Source organism: Heterodontus francisci, chromosome 35 (assembly GCF_036365525.1).
Source record: "Heterodontus francisci isolate sHetFra1 chromosome 35, sHetFra1.hap1, whole genome shotgun sequence".
In the NCBI taxonomy this organism is placed as follows: Eukaryota; Metazoa; Chordata; class Chondrichthyes; order Heterodontiformes; family Heterodontidae; genus Heterodontus; species Heterodontus francisci.
The window spans coordinates 21462266-21474127 of NC_090405.1; the positions used below are offsets into that span (position 1 = coordinate 21462266).

The 11862-nt window shown below is 44.7% G+C and overlaps 1 non-coding gene across 1 annotated transcript; it reads right to left on the reverse strand.

The window, feature by feature from the left end:
- Nucleotides 1–2811: 2811 nt before the first annotated feature.
- Nucleotides 2812–2883, reverse strand: trnam-cau (transfer RNA methionine (anticodon CAU)). Its single transcript has one exon. It is a non-coding gene; the product is annotated as a tRNA-Met (tRNA).
- Between the last annotated feature and the right edge of the window lie 8979 nt (nucleotides 2884–11862).

The window sequence follows — 11862 nt, forward strand, 5'->3', positions numbered from 1 at the left end:
GTGATCACAACTCCCTGACCTTTACGATCGTCATGGAGAGGGACAGGAGCAGACGGGATGGGAAAATATTTAATTGGGGGAGGGGGAATTACAATGCTATTAGGCAGGAACTGGGGTGCATAAATTAGGAACAGATGTTCTCAGGGAAATGCACGACAGAAATGTGGAGGTTGTTCAGGGAGCACTTGCTGCGACTGCTGGATAGGTTTGTCCCGATGAGGCAAGGAAGGGATGGTAGGGTGAAGGAACCTTGGATGACAAGAAATGTGGAACAGCTAGTCAAGAGGAAGAAGGAAGCTTACTTAAGGTTGAGGAAGCAAGGATCAGACAGGGCTCTAGAGGGTTACAAGGTAGCCAGGAAGGAACTGAAGAATGGACTTAGGAGAGCTAGAAGGGGACATGAAAAAGTCTTGGCGGGTAGGATTAAGGAAAATCCCAATGCGTTCTACACTTATGTGAGGAACAAGAGGATGGTCAGAGTGAGGGTAGGGCCGATCAAGGATAGTGGAGGGAACTTGTGCCTGGAGTCGGAGGAGGTAGGGGAGGTCCTAAATGAATACTTTGCTTCAGTATTCACTAGTGAGAGGGACCTGGTCGTTTGTGAGGACAGCGTGAAACAGGCTGATATGCTCGAACAGGTTGATGTTAAGAGGGAGGATGTGCTGGAAATTTTGAAAGACATGAGGACAGATAAGTCCCTGGGGCCAGACGGGATATACCCAAGGATATTAAGGGAAGCGAGGGAAGAGATTGCCGCGCCTTTGGCGATGATCTTTGCGTCCTCATTGTCCATTGGAGTAGTACCAGATGATTGGAGGGTGGCAAATGTTATTCCCTTGTTCAAGAAAGGGAATAGGGATAACCCTGGGAATTATAGACCAGTCAGTCTTACGTAGGTAGTGGGCAAATTATTGGAGAGGATTCTGAGAGACAGGATTTATGATTAGTTGGAAAAGTATAGTTTGATTAGAGACAGTCAGCATGGCTTTGTGAGGGGCAGGTCATGCCTCACAAGCCTTATTACATTCTTTGAAGATGTGACAAAACACATTGATGAAGGAAGAGCAGTGGATGTGGTGTATATGGATTTCAGCAAGGCGTTTGATAAGGTTCCCCATGGTAGGCTCATTCAGAAAGTAAGGAGGCATGGGATACAGGGAAAGTTGGCTGTCTGGATACAGAATTGGCTGGCCCATAGAAGACAGAGGGTGGTAGTAGATGGAAAGTATTCAGCCTGGAGCTCGGTGACCAGTGGTGTTCCGCAGGGATCTGTTCTGGGACCTCTGCTCTTTGTGATTTTTATAAATGACTTGGATGAGGAAGTGGAAGTCTGGGTTAGCAAGTTTGCCGATGACACGAAGGTTGCTGGAGTTGTGGATAGTGTGGAAGGCTGTTGTAGGTTGCAACGGGACATTGATAGGATGCAGAGCTGGGCTGAGAAGTGGCTGATGGAGTTCAACCTGGAAAAGTGTGAAGTGATTCATTTTGGAAGGTCGAATTTGAATGCAGAATACAGGCTAAAAGACAGGATTCTTGGTAGTGTGGGGGAACAGAGGGATCTTGGGGTCCATGTCCATAGATCGCTCAAAGTTGCCACCCAAGTTGATAGGGTTGTTAAGAAGGCGTATGGTGTGTTGGCTTTCATTAACAGGGGGATTGAGTTTAAGAGCCGCGAGGTTATGCTGCAGCTCTATAAAGCCCTGGTTCGACCACACTTGGAATATTGTGTTCAGTTCTGGTCGTCTCATTATAGGAAGGATGTGGAAGCTTTAGAGAGGGTGCAGAGGAGATTTATCAGGATGCTGCCTGGACTGGAGGGCATGTCTTATGAAGAAAGGTTGAGGGTGCTAGGGCTTTTCCCATTGGAACGAAGAAGGATGAGAGGTGACTTGATAGAGGGGTACAAGATGATGAGAGGCATAGATAGAGTGGATAGCCAGAGACTTTTTCCCAGGGTGGAAAGGGCTATCACCAGGGGGCATAATTTTAAGGTGATGGAGGTAGGTTCTTTACACAGAGACTGGTGGGTGCGTGGAATGCACTGCCAGCGGTGGTAGTAGAAGCAGATACATTAGGGACATTTAAGCGTCTCTTGGATAGGTACATGGATGATAGTAGAATGAAGGGTATGTAGGTAGTTTTGATCTTCGAGTAGGTTAAAGGTTCGGCACAACATCGTGGGCCGAAGGGCCTGCACTGTGCTGTACTGTTCTATGTTCTATGTTCTATAACACAGGTGTTGGGAGGCTCAGCCTGGCTACGCAATGTTACAAGGACGCTGAGTAACACCATCGACAACGGGACAGAGAGAAAAACACACAGAAAACTAATAGACTGTGAGGAAGCAAAAGTGAGGAACGGAGAGAGAGAGACAGACAACGAAACTGAGATGGAGAAACAAGGCATTTGTATGATTGTGTTCTCCCTGTTGTGTAACGGTATTTCCTGTTGTGTAAATATGTTTTCTGTTGTGTAAAGATGTACCCTGTTGTTGTGTAAAGGTTTTCCCTGTTATTGTTTTATTTTCTGTTCCTGACCATCTCCTCACTGCGACCATTTGTCCTGGTTTTCTTGTGGCCAACATCACCATCTGGTGGTGGAGAGGAGACTCTGCAGGAAGGGGTTGACAAAGTGGGAGAGACTCGGCTGGTCCGTGTTTGCAGCTTGTGTTCGTGTGAGCAAAAGTGATTTGTTGCTGATTGATGTGTTCACTAGAAGGAAAAAGCTGATTGCAATCGAGCACATCTTGTTATGATGGGGAAACACTTGATGTTTTGAAAGTGAACTGTTTGTATTATTACCAAACATAAATAGCAGAGAATGGTTTCGATCCATCGACCTCTGGGTTATGGGCCCAGCACGCTTCCGCTGCGCCACTCTGCTAACTGTTTGTTTAAATTTTAGCTGCCCATTAGTGAAATATGTTCATTTCCCCAATGTTTTTATAAAAATAGGATTGCAGTCGGATTTCACAAGAATCCCGGACTCAGCAACACACGTGCTGACGGACTCACCCTCACTGCACAATGACACAAGGACACAGAGTAACAGCACCGACAATGAGACAGGCAGAGAAAGACACACAGAAAACCAGGAAGATATTATCAGGACCCAGAAGGGAACAAACAGAGAAAGGTATTGAGCAAACCAGCAAGAGACAGCGAAAGACTGATGATTTATGTAATTGTGTTCTCTGTTGTGTAAAGATGTCCCTTGTGTTCTTTTAAAGATATTTCCTGCTGTGTAATATGTTCTCTGTTGTGTTACTGTATTCGCTGTTGTGTAAAGATGTTCTCTGTTATTGTGTAAAATGGTTCCCTGTTGGGTAAAGATCTTCTCAGTTGTGTAAATATGATCCGTCTTGTGTAAAAGTGTTCCCGGTTGTTTAAATATGTTCCCTGCTCTGTAATGTAGAGCTGAGTCTGCACTAATGGAATTGCTACAGTATCTTCCAGTCTGATACTGTATGAGGGCTGGAATGTGATCCAAAGCACAGTCTATACAAATTGAATTGCTATTGTATCTTTTAGTTTCACAATCCGGGGGAGTTTTAAACTGAATTCTCAGTTTGTATCTCAGGTTATACTATCTTTCAGATTCTCTCAATCTGATATCGCACTTGAGATTTAGACTTCAGAAAGGATGTACTGGCATTGGAGGAGTTCAAAAGAGATTCACTCAGCTGATTCCTGGGATGAAGGGGTTGACTTATGAAGAACGGCTAAACAGGTTATTCATTAGAGTTTAGAAGAATGAGGGGTGATCTTTTTGAAACGTACAAGATTCTGAGGGGACTTAACAGGGTGAAGAAGGGTCTCTGACCTGAAACATTAACTCTGCTTCTCTCTTCACAGATGCTGCCAGACCTGCTGAGTATTTCCAGCATTTCTTGTTTTTATTAACAGGGTAGATGTTGAGAAAATGTTTCCACTAGTGGGGGAATCTCAAACTAGGCGACATCGTTACAGAATAAGGGGACACTCATTTAAAACTGAGATGCAAAGGAATTTCTTCTCTCAGAGGGTAGTGAATGTCTGGAATTCTCTACCCCAGACAGTATTGGAGGCTAAATCACTGAAAGTATTTAAAGAGGATGTAAATAGATTTTTGAAATATTGGAGAGTTGAGGGCTATGAAGAGCTGGCATGAAAGAGGAGTTGAGGTCTGGGGCAGATCAGCCATGATCTTACTGAATGGCAGGGCAGGCTTGAGGGGACGAATGGCCTACTCCTGCTCCTATTTCTTCTGTTCTTATGTTATGTTATATCTAATGTATATGTCAGGATGCACTATGGGAATTAATACTGAAACTTATAAACTCATAATGTGTGTAAATATTGGGCTGATATTTAACTTGAATCTCAGAGTACATTATTGTGGTTAATTCTGTAAGTTTGAAAAGGGAACTCTGTGCCATAATGAAAACAAGAAATGCTGGAAATACTCAGCAGGTCAGGCAGCATCTGTACAGAGAGAAGCAAAGTTAACGTTTCAGGTCAGTGACCTTTCAGATGCTGCCAGACCTTTTGAAAGTCCATGTACACCACATCAACAGCGTCTGTTACCTCATCAAAAAACTCCAGCAGGACCGTTAAACATGATTTTCCCTTAAGAAATCCATGCTGGCTTTCTTGAATTAACCCACATTTGTCCATGGAACTATTAATTTTGTCCCGAATTATTCTTTCGAGAAGTTTTCCCACCTCCAAAATTGAACTGACTGGGGAGTGAAATGAGGTGAGTTGCTCTAACAGAGAGCCAGCACGGGTTCGACAGGCCAAATGGCCTCCTTCTGTGCTGTAGCCATTCTATGATTGTCTGATTCTAGCAACAACTGTTGGTGGAGAGGCAGTGATGCAGGAATGGGTTGACAGAAAGGGGAAAGTCTGGGCTGGTGTGTGTTTGCAGCATTTGCAGCTTGTGTTCGGGTTTGTGAATAAAGGTGATTTGGAAGCTGTGTTCCAAATTGAAGTGTTTATTGGAAGCAAGAAGTTGATGTCAATGAAGAGTAAAATGTGTTAAAACGAAGCGTGGTGTGATTGTGGATAGCAGTAAATATAGTGTTGGTGAATTAGTTGTGTTAATAAACTTCCACTGCGCCCTCTGCTGCAGGCTGCTGTTTATATCCAGCTGTGTATTAGTGCTGTGTGTTAGTGAGATAAATGTTTGTTTCAACGCTGTTTATAAAGCAATAGCATTGCACTCAAACAGTCCCAGACAAAGCAACACACGTACAAAAGCAAAATACTGCGGATGCTGGAAATCTGAAACATAAACAGAAAATGCTTGAAATAGTCAGCAGGTCTGGCAGCATCTGTGGAGAGAGAACAAAGTTAATGTGAGCTAAGGAAACAGATCTGAACTGTTAACTGTTTCTCTCTGCACAGATGCTGCCAGACCAACTGAGCATTTCCAGCATTTTCTGTTTTTATTACAGCAACACAGGTGTTGGGAGGCTCAGCCTGGCTACACAATGTTACAAGGACGCTGAGTAACACCATTGACAACGGGACAGAGAGAAAAACACACAGAAAACCAATAGACTGTGAGGAAGCAAAAGTGAGGGACAGAGAGAGAGACGAGACTGAAATGGAGAAACAAGGCATTTGTATGATTGTATTCTCCCTGTTGTCTAAAGGTATTTCCTGTTGTGTAAATATGTTTTCTGTTGTGTAAAGATGTCCCCTGTTGTTGTGTAAAGGTTTCCCCTGTTATTGTTTTATTTTCTGTTCCTGACCGTCTCCTCACTGTGACCATTTGCCCTGGTTTTATTGTGGCCAACATCACCATCTGGTGGTGGAGAGGAGGCTCTGCAGGAAGGGGTTGACAAAGGAGAGCGGCTGGTCCGTGTTTGCAGTTTGTGTTCGTGTGAGCAAAAGTTATTTTGTTGTTGATTGATGTGTTCACTAGAAGGAAGAAGCTGATTGCAATAGAGTGCCTTTGGAAGCATCTTGTTATTATGGGGAAATACTTGATGTTTTGAAAGTGAACTGTTTGTATTATTACCAAACATAAATAGCAGAGAATGGTTTCGATCCATCGATCTCTGGGTTATGGGCCCAGCACGCTTCCGCTGCGCCACTCTGCTAACTGTTTGTTTAAATTTTAGCTGCCTGTTAGTGAAATATGTTCATTTCCCCAATGTTTTCAAAAAAACAGGATTGGAGTCGGATTTCTCAAGAATCCCGGACTCAGCAACACACGTGCTGACGGACTCACCCTCACTGCACAATGACACAAGGACACTGAGTAACAGCACCGACAATGAGGCAGGCAGAGAAAGACACACAGAAAACCAGGAAGATATTATCAGGACCCAGAAAGGAACAGACAGAGAAAGGTACTGAGCAAACCAGCAAGAGGCAGTGAAATAAAAGAAAAATACTGCGGATGCTGGAAATCTGAAAGAAAAACAAGAAATGCTGGAACCACTCAGCAGGTCTGGCAGCATCTGTGGAAAGAGAAGCAGAGTTAACGTTTTGGGTCAGTGACCCTTCATCGGAACGAAGAGTTAACGTTTCGGGTCACTGACCCGAAAAGTTAACTCTGCTTCTCTTTCCACAGATGCTGCCAGACCTGCTGAGTGGTTCCAGCATTTCTTGTTTTTATTATAAGAGACAGCGAGAGACTGATGAACACCACTTGGAGGGAGCACTGAGGGTGGCAAGGGCACAGAATGTAGTCTGGCTGGGGGATTTCAATGTCTATCACCATGAGTGGCTCGGTAGCACCACTACTGACCATGCTGGCCGAGTCCTAATGGACATAGCTGCTCGATTGGGTCTGCAGTAGGTGGTGAGGGAACTAACAAGAGGGAAAAATATACTTGACCTCATCCTCACCAATCTGCCTGCCGCAGATGCATCTGTCCATGACAGTATTGGTAGGAGTGACCACTGCACAGTCCTTGTGGAGATGAAGTCCTGTCTTCACATTGAGGATACCCTCTATCATGTTGTGTGCCACTACCACTGTGCTAAATGGGATAGATTTTGAACAGATCTAGCAATGTATAACTGGGCATCCATGAGGTGCTGTGGACCATTAGCAGCAGCAGAATTGTAGTCAACCACAATCTATAACCTCATGGCCTGGCATATTCCCCCACTCTAACATTACCAACAAGCTGGGGGATCAACCCTAATTCAATGAAGAGTGCAGGAGGGCATGCCATGAGCAGCACCAGGCATACCTTGAAATGAGGCATCAGCCTGATGAAGCTACAGCCCAGGACTACTTTCATGCCAAACAGCAGAAGCAGCATGTAATAGACAGGGCTAAGTGATCCCACAACCAACGGATCAGATCTACACCCTGCCACATCCAATGATGAATGGTGGTGGACAATTAAACAACCAACAGGAGGAGGTGGCTCCACAAATATCCCCAACCTCAATGATGGGGGAGCCCAGCACATCAGTGCAAAAGACAAGGATGAAGAATTTGAAACAATCTGCAGCCAGAAGTGCCGGGTTGATGATCCATCTCGGCCTCCTTCTGAAGTCCCCAGCATCACAGACGCCAGTCTTCAGCCAATTCGATTCACTCAACGTGATATCAAGAAACAACTGAAGGCACTGGATACAGCAAAGGCTACAGGCCCTGACAATAATCCGGCAATAGTACTGAAGACCTGTGCTCCAGAACTTGACGCGCCCCGAGCCAAGCTGTTCCAGTACAGCTACAACACTGGCATCTACCCGGCAATATGGAAAATTGCCCAGGTATGTCCTGTACACAAAAAGCAGGACAAATCCAACCCAGCCAATTGCTGCCTCATCAGTCTACTCTCAATCATCAGTATAATGATGGAAGATGTCATTGACAGTGCTATCAAGCGGCACTTGCTTTGCAATAACCTGTTCAGTGACGCTCAGTTGGGTTCCGCCAGGGCCATTCAGCTCCTGACGTCATTACAGCCTTGGTTCAAACAAGGACAAAAGAGCTGAACTCAAGAGGTGAGGTGAGAGTGTCTGCCCTTGACATCAAGGTAGCATTTGACTGAGTATGGCATCAAGGAGCCAGAGCAAAACTGGAGTCAATGGGAATCAAGAGGAAAACTCTCCACTGGTTGGAATCGTACCTAGCACAAAGGAAAATGGTTGTGATTGTTGGAGGTCAATCATCTCAGCTCCAGGACATTACTGCTGGAGTTCCTCAGGGTAGTATCCTCGGCTCACCCTTCTTCACTACTTCATCAGTGACCTTCCTTCAATCATAAGGTCAGAAGTGGGGATGTTTGCTGATGATTGCAAAATTCAGCACCATTCGCGACTCCTCAGATACTGAAGCAGTCCATGCAGAAATGCAGCAAGACCTGGACAATATCCAGGCTTGGGCTGATAAGTGGCAAGTAACATTCATGCCACACAAGTACCAGGCAATGACCATCTCCAACAAGAGAGAATCTAACGATCTCCCATTGACATTCAACGGCATTACGATCGCTGAATCCCCCATTATCAACTTCCTGGGGGTTCCCATTGACCAGAAACTGAACTGGAGTAGCCTTATAAATAGTGTGACTACATGAGCTGGTCAGAGGGTAGGAATCATGCGGTGAGTAACTCACCTCCTGACTCCCCAAGCCTGTCCACCATTTACAAGGCACAAGTCTGGAGTGTGATGGAATACTCTCCACTTGCCTGGGTGGGTGCAGCTCCAACAACACTCAAGAAGCTCGACACCATCCAGGACAAAACAACATGCTTGATTGGCACCCCATCCACAACATTCACTCCCTCCACCACTGACGTACAGTGGCAGCAGTGTGTACCATCTACAAGATGCACTGCAACAATGCACCAAGGCTACTCAGGCAGCACCTTCCAAACCTGCATCCTCTATTGCCTAGAAGGACAAGGGCAGCAGATGCATGGGAACACCACCACCTGAAAGTTCTCCTCCAAGCTACACATCATCCTGACTTGGAACTATATCGCCATTCCTTCACTGTCGCTGGGTAAAAATCCTGGAACTCCCTTCCTAATAGCACTGTGGGTGTACCTACCCCACATGGACTGCAGTGGTTCAAGAAGGAAGCTCACCACCACCTTCTCATGGGCAATTAGGGATGGACAATAAAAGCTGGCCTGGCTGGCGACGTCCACATCCCATGAAACAAATAATTAAATACAATAACAGCTCATCTCAATTCCTGGCATTTCTAAATCCCACCAGTCCAACATAAGCTGAACAATTATTGCATGTTGTGATTGACGGTCTGGTCTGTAAACTGCACTGTGTCACAGATTGCTGACATTTGCTAACTGGAAGTGAGAACTGCAAAATCGGGACAGTAGTTCACATAGTCTGTCAGTGTGAAAGAATCAGGCAATGTGAGGTAATAGAATTTGTCTGTAAATGTTACACTCATATTGCTTTATATTTTTATATTGAAAATAAAAGTAATCATTTCGTGAAAATAGTGACATGTTGTCCAAACTTTGGTAGCCAGTTGTTTTTGTCTTGCATTCAGCAGGGCAATCCACAAGAATACCAATTTAAAGGAAAACAACAACTTTCTTCTGTATGAGAATAGAGTGCTGATTGGTTGGCAAGTGAACTCTGATTGGGCGAGGCATTGCCATTCAGAATGCACCAGTTTATGGTAACTGACAGATAACTGCCCAGCTTTGTTTGAAATTTAAACCAGGCAGCTTGACTCTGATTGGTCAGGGCATTGCCCTGAGGAATGAGCCAGTGAATGGCTGTCACTTATTTTGTTTAGCTGAAACTGGCACAATGTGTGTGCATGTTCTTTCTGTCTGCAAAGAACAGGGCCCTGTGTATTAATATATGTAGTTTACAGTGACCACCTCCAGGCGCGTATCCATTGTCTCTCGAGATAAGGAGGCCCAAAGAATAAGAAGTTTACAGTACACACCAATGCACCACACTGCGAGCCCTACTGACAGTCTTAAATCGGTTGTCAGTGTAATTCTTAGCACACTGAGAATTATTTAGCAAATGTTGTCCTATTGTGGAATCACATCTCATGTTTGATACTGTGTTTTGAGTTTTGCAAGCACGGGTTGGTTGGGTAGGGCCCATTGCGAACAGCGGAAGGGACATGTTATTTGATACAATCCGCCAGTTTTGGGATGTACGGTCTAGAAACCTAGCATCACACTGGTATTGAAATTCATATATCACGTTACTTATTTGTGTGATAGGCAGGACGTCTCTTTTGCTTGACAGCAGCATCCTGTTAGTGGCGAACACCACACTTGTTGCTCCTGCATAGTAACAGCAGGAAACAGCGAGCTTCACCTGTTACTCAAATACTGTGGATAAATTACCCTTCCAGGGTAATTTGAGGAGACTGGGCACTTTTCAGGGCTCAAAATGACGGCCTTCAGCCCGTTTATAAGTTTGTGTGATATACAGTGAGAAATGATCTGATCAGTGTAGCCATTGTAATGCAGGATGTCTTTGATTCGCCCTATTTCAGCATCAAGCTTGCATGGTGAGCAAATGGCTCAGCCCTATTTATGAGGTTGTCGATAACACCAATCTTTTAGCGCGTGGAACTGTAATAATCCCAACGCGTGTATTGACCAGTGATGGTAGGTTTGTGGTAAACCGTGGTAGAGAACCACTTAGCAGATTTCTCAACTCGTACATCAAGGAAAGGGAACTCATTTGACAGCTCCATTCCAAAGGTGAATTTGATTGTAGGATGGAGCCCATGAAGACGTGCAAGGAAGTTATTTCATGCAGCTGCGGATTCAAATATAGCAAACATATCATCTACATATTGGAAATATGCAAGAGGTCGGAGGTTAGGTGTCATTCCCTTATAAACAGGTTTGTCATGGAATCCAACAAAGATGTTTGTGAGAGCTGGGCCCAGAGGGGATCCCATGGCAACACCAGCGATACATGGTGTCAATAAAACTGAACTCAACTGTGCAAGTTGCCGAGTTCATAAGTTCAATGAATACTGATTCACACAATGGTGACGGGTCTAGATCACCATGATATCGCACTGCAGTGCAAATATCTATGGCTTCCTGAAGTGGTACATTGGTGAATAGGCTAGCAATGTCAAATGAACACATGGACACGGCATTGCTATCGATATGCAAGTCCTGTATGGTCTTCACAAATGTGAAGGAATCCTTCACCGTGTTTGTGGAGAAATTGCTCAAAAACTGGTTGTAACAATTTGCCCAACCATTTGGCAAATTCATTTCAGGATACTATTTACATTACTTCAAATAAAGAAAACACAACAACACAAAGAACTGAGCACAACGCTGAAAGTTTCACAGCAAATAGTCAAATGGGAAAAGGATGAAATACAGAAAGAAAAAGCCTAAAATACTGAAAACACTCAGCCAATCCGGAAACAACTGTGGAGAAGAGAAGCTCGGGTTAATGGTCCAGTTCTGTGACGCTTCTATAGACCTGAAACATTGCTCCTCCTTTCCTCTCTCCACAGATACTGCTGGAACTGCTGAGCGTTTCCAGAATCTTCTGTTATTATTCAGATAAGATCACAGCTGATCTCCTACATCAACTCCATCTTACCACACTAGCACAGATCCCTTGATTCCCTTAGTATCCAAAAGCCTATCGATCTCTCTCTTGGATATACCCAATAATTGAGCATCCACATCTCTAGAGTCACAGAGAGATACAGCACTGAAAAAGGCCCTTCGGCCCACCGAGTCTGTGCCAACCAACAATCACCCATTTATACTAATGCTACATTCATCCCATATTCCCTACCACATCCCCACCATTCTCCTACCACCTATCTACACTCGGGGCAATTTACAATGGCCAATTTACCTATCAACCTGCAAGTCTTTGGCTGTGGGAGGAAACCGGAGCACCCGGCGGAAACCCACGGGG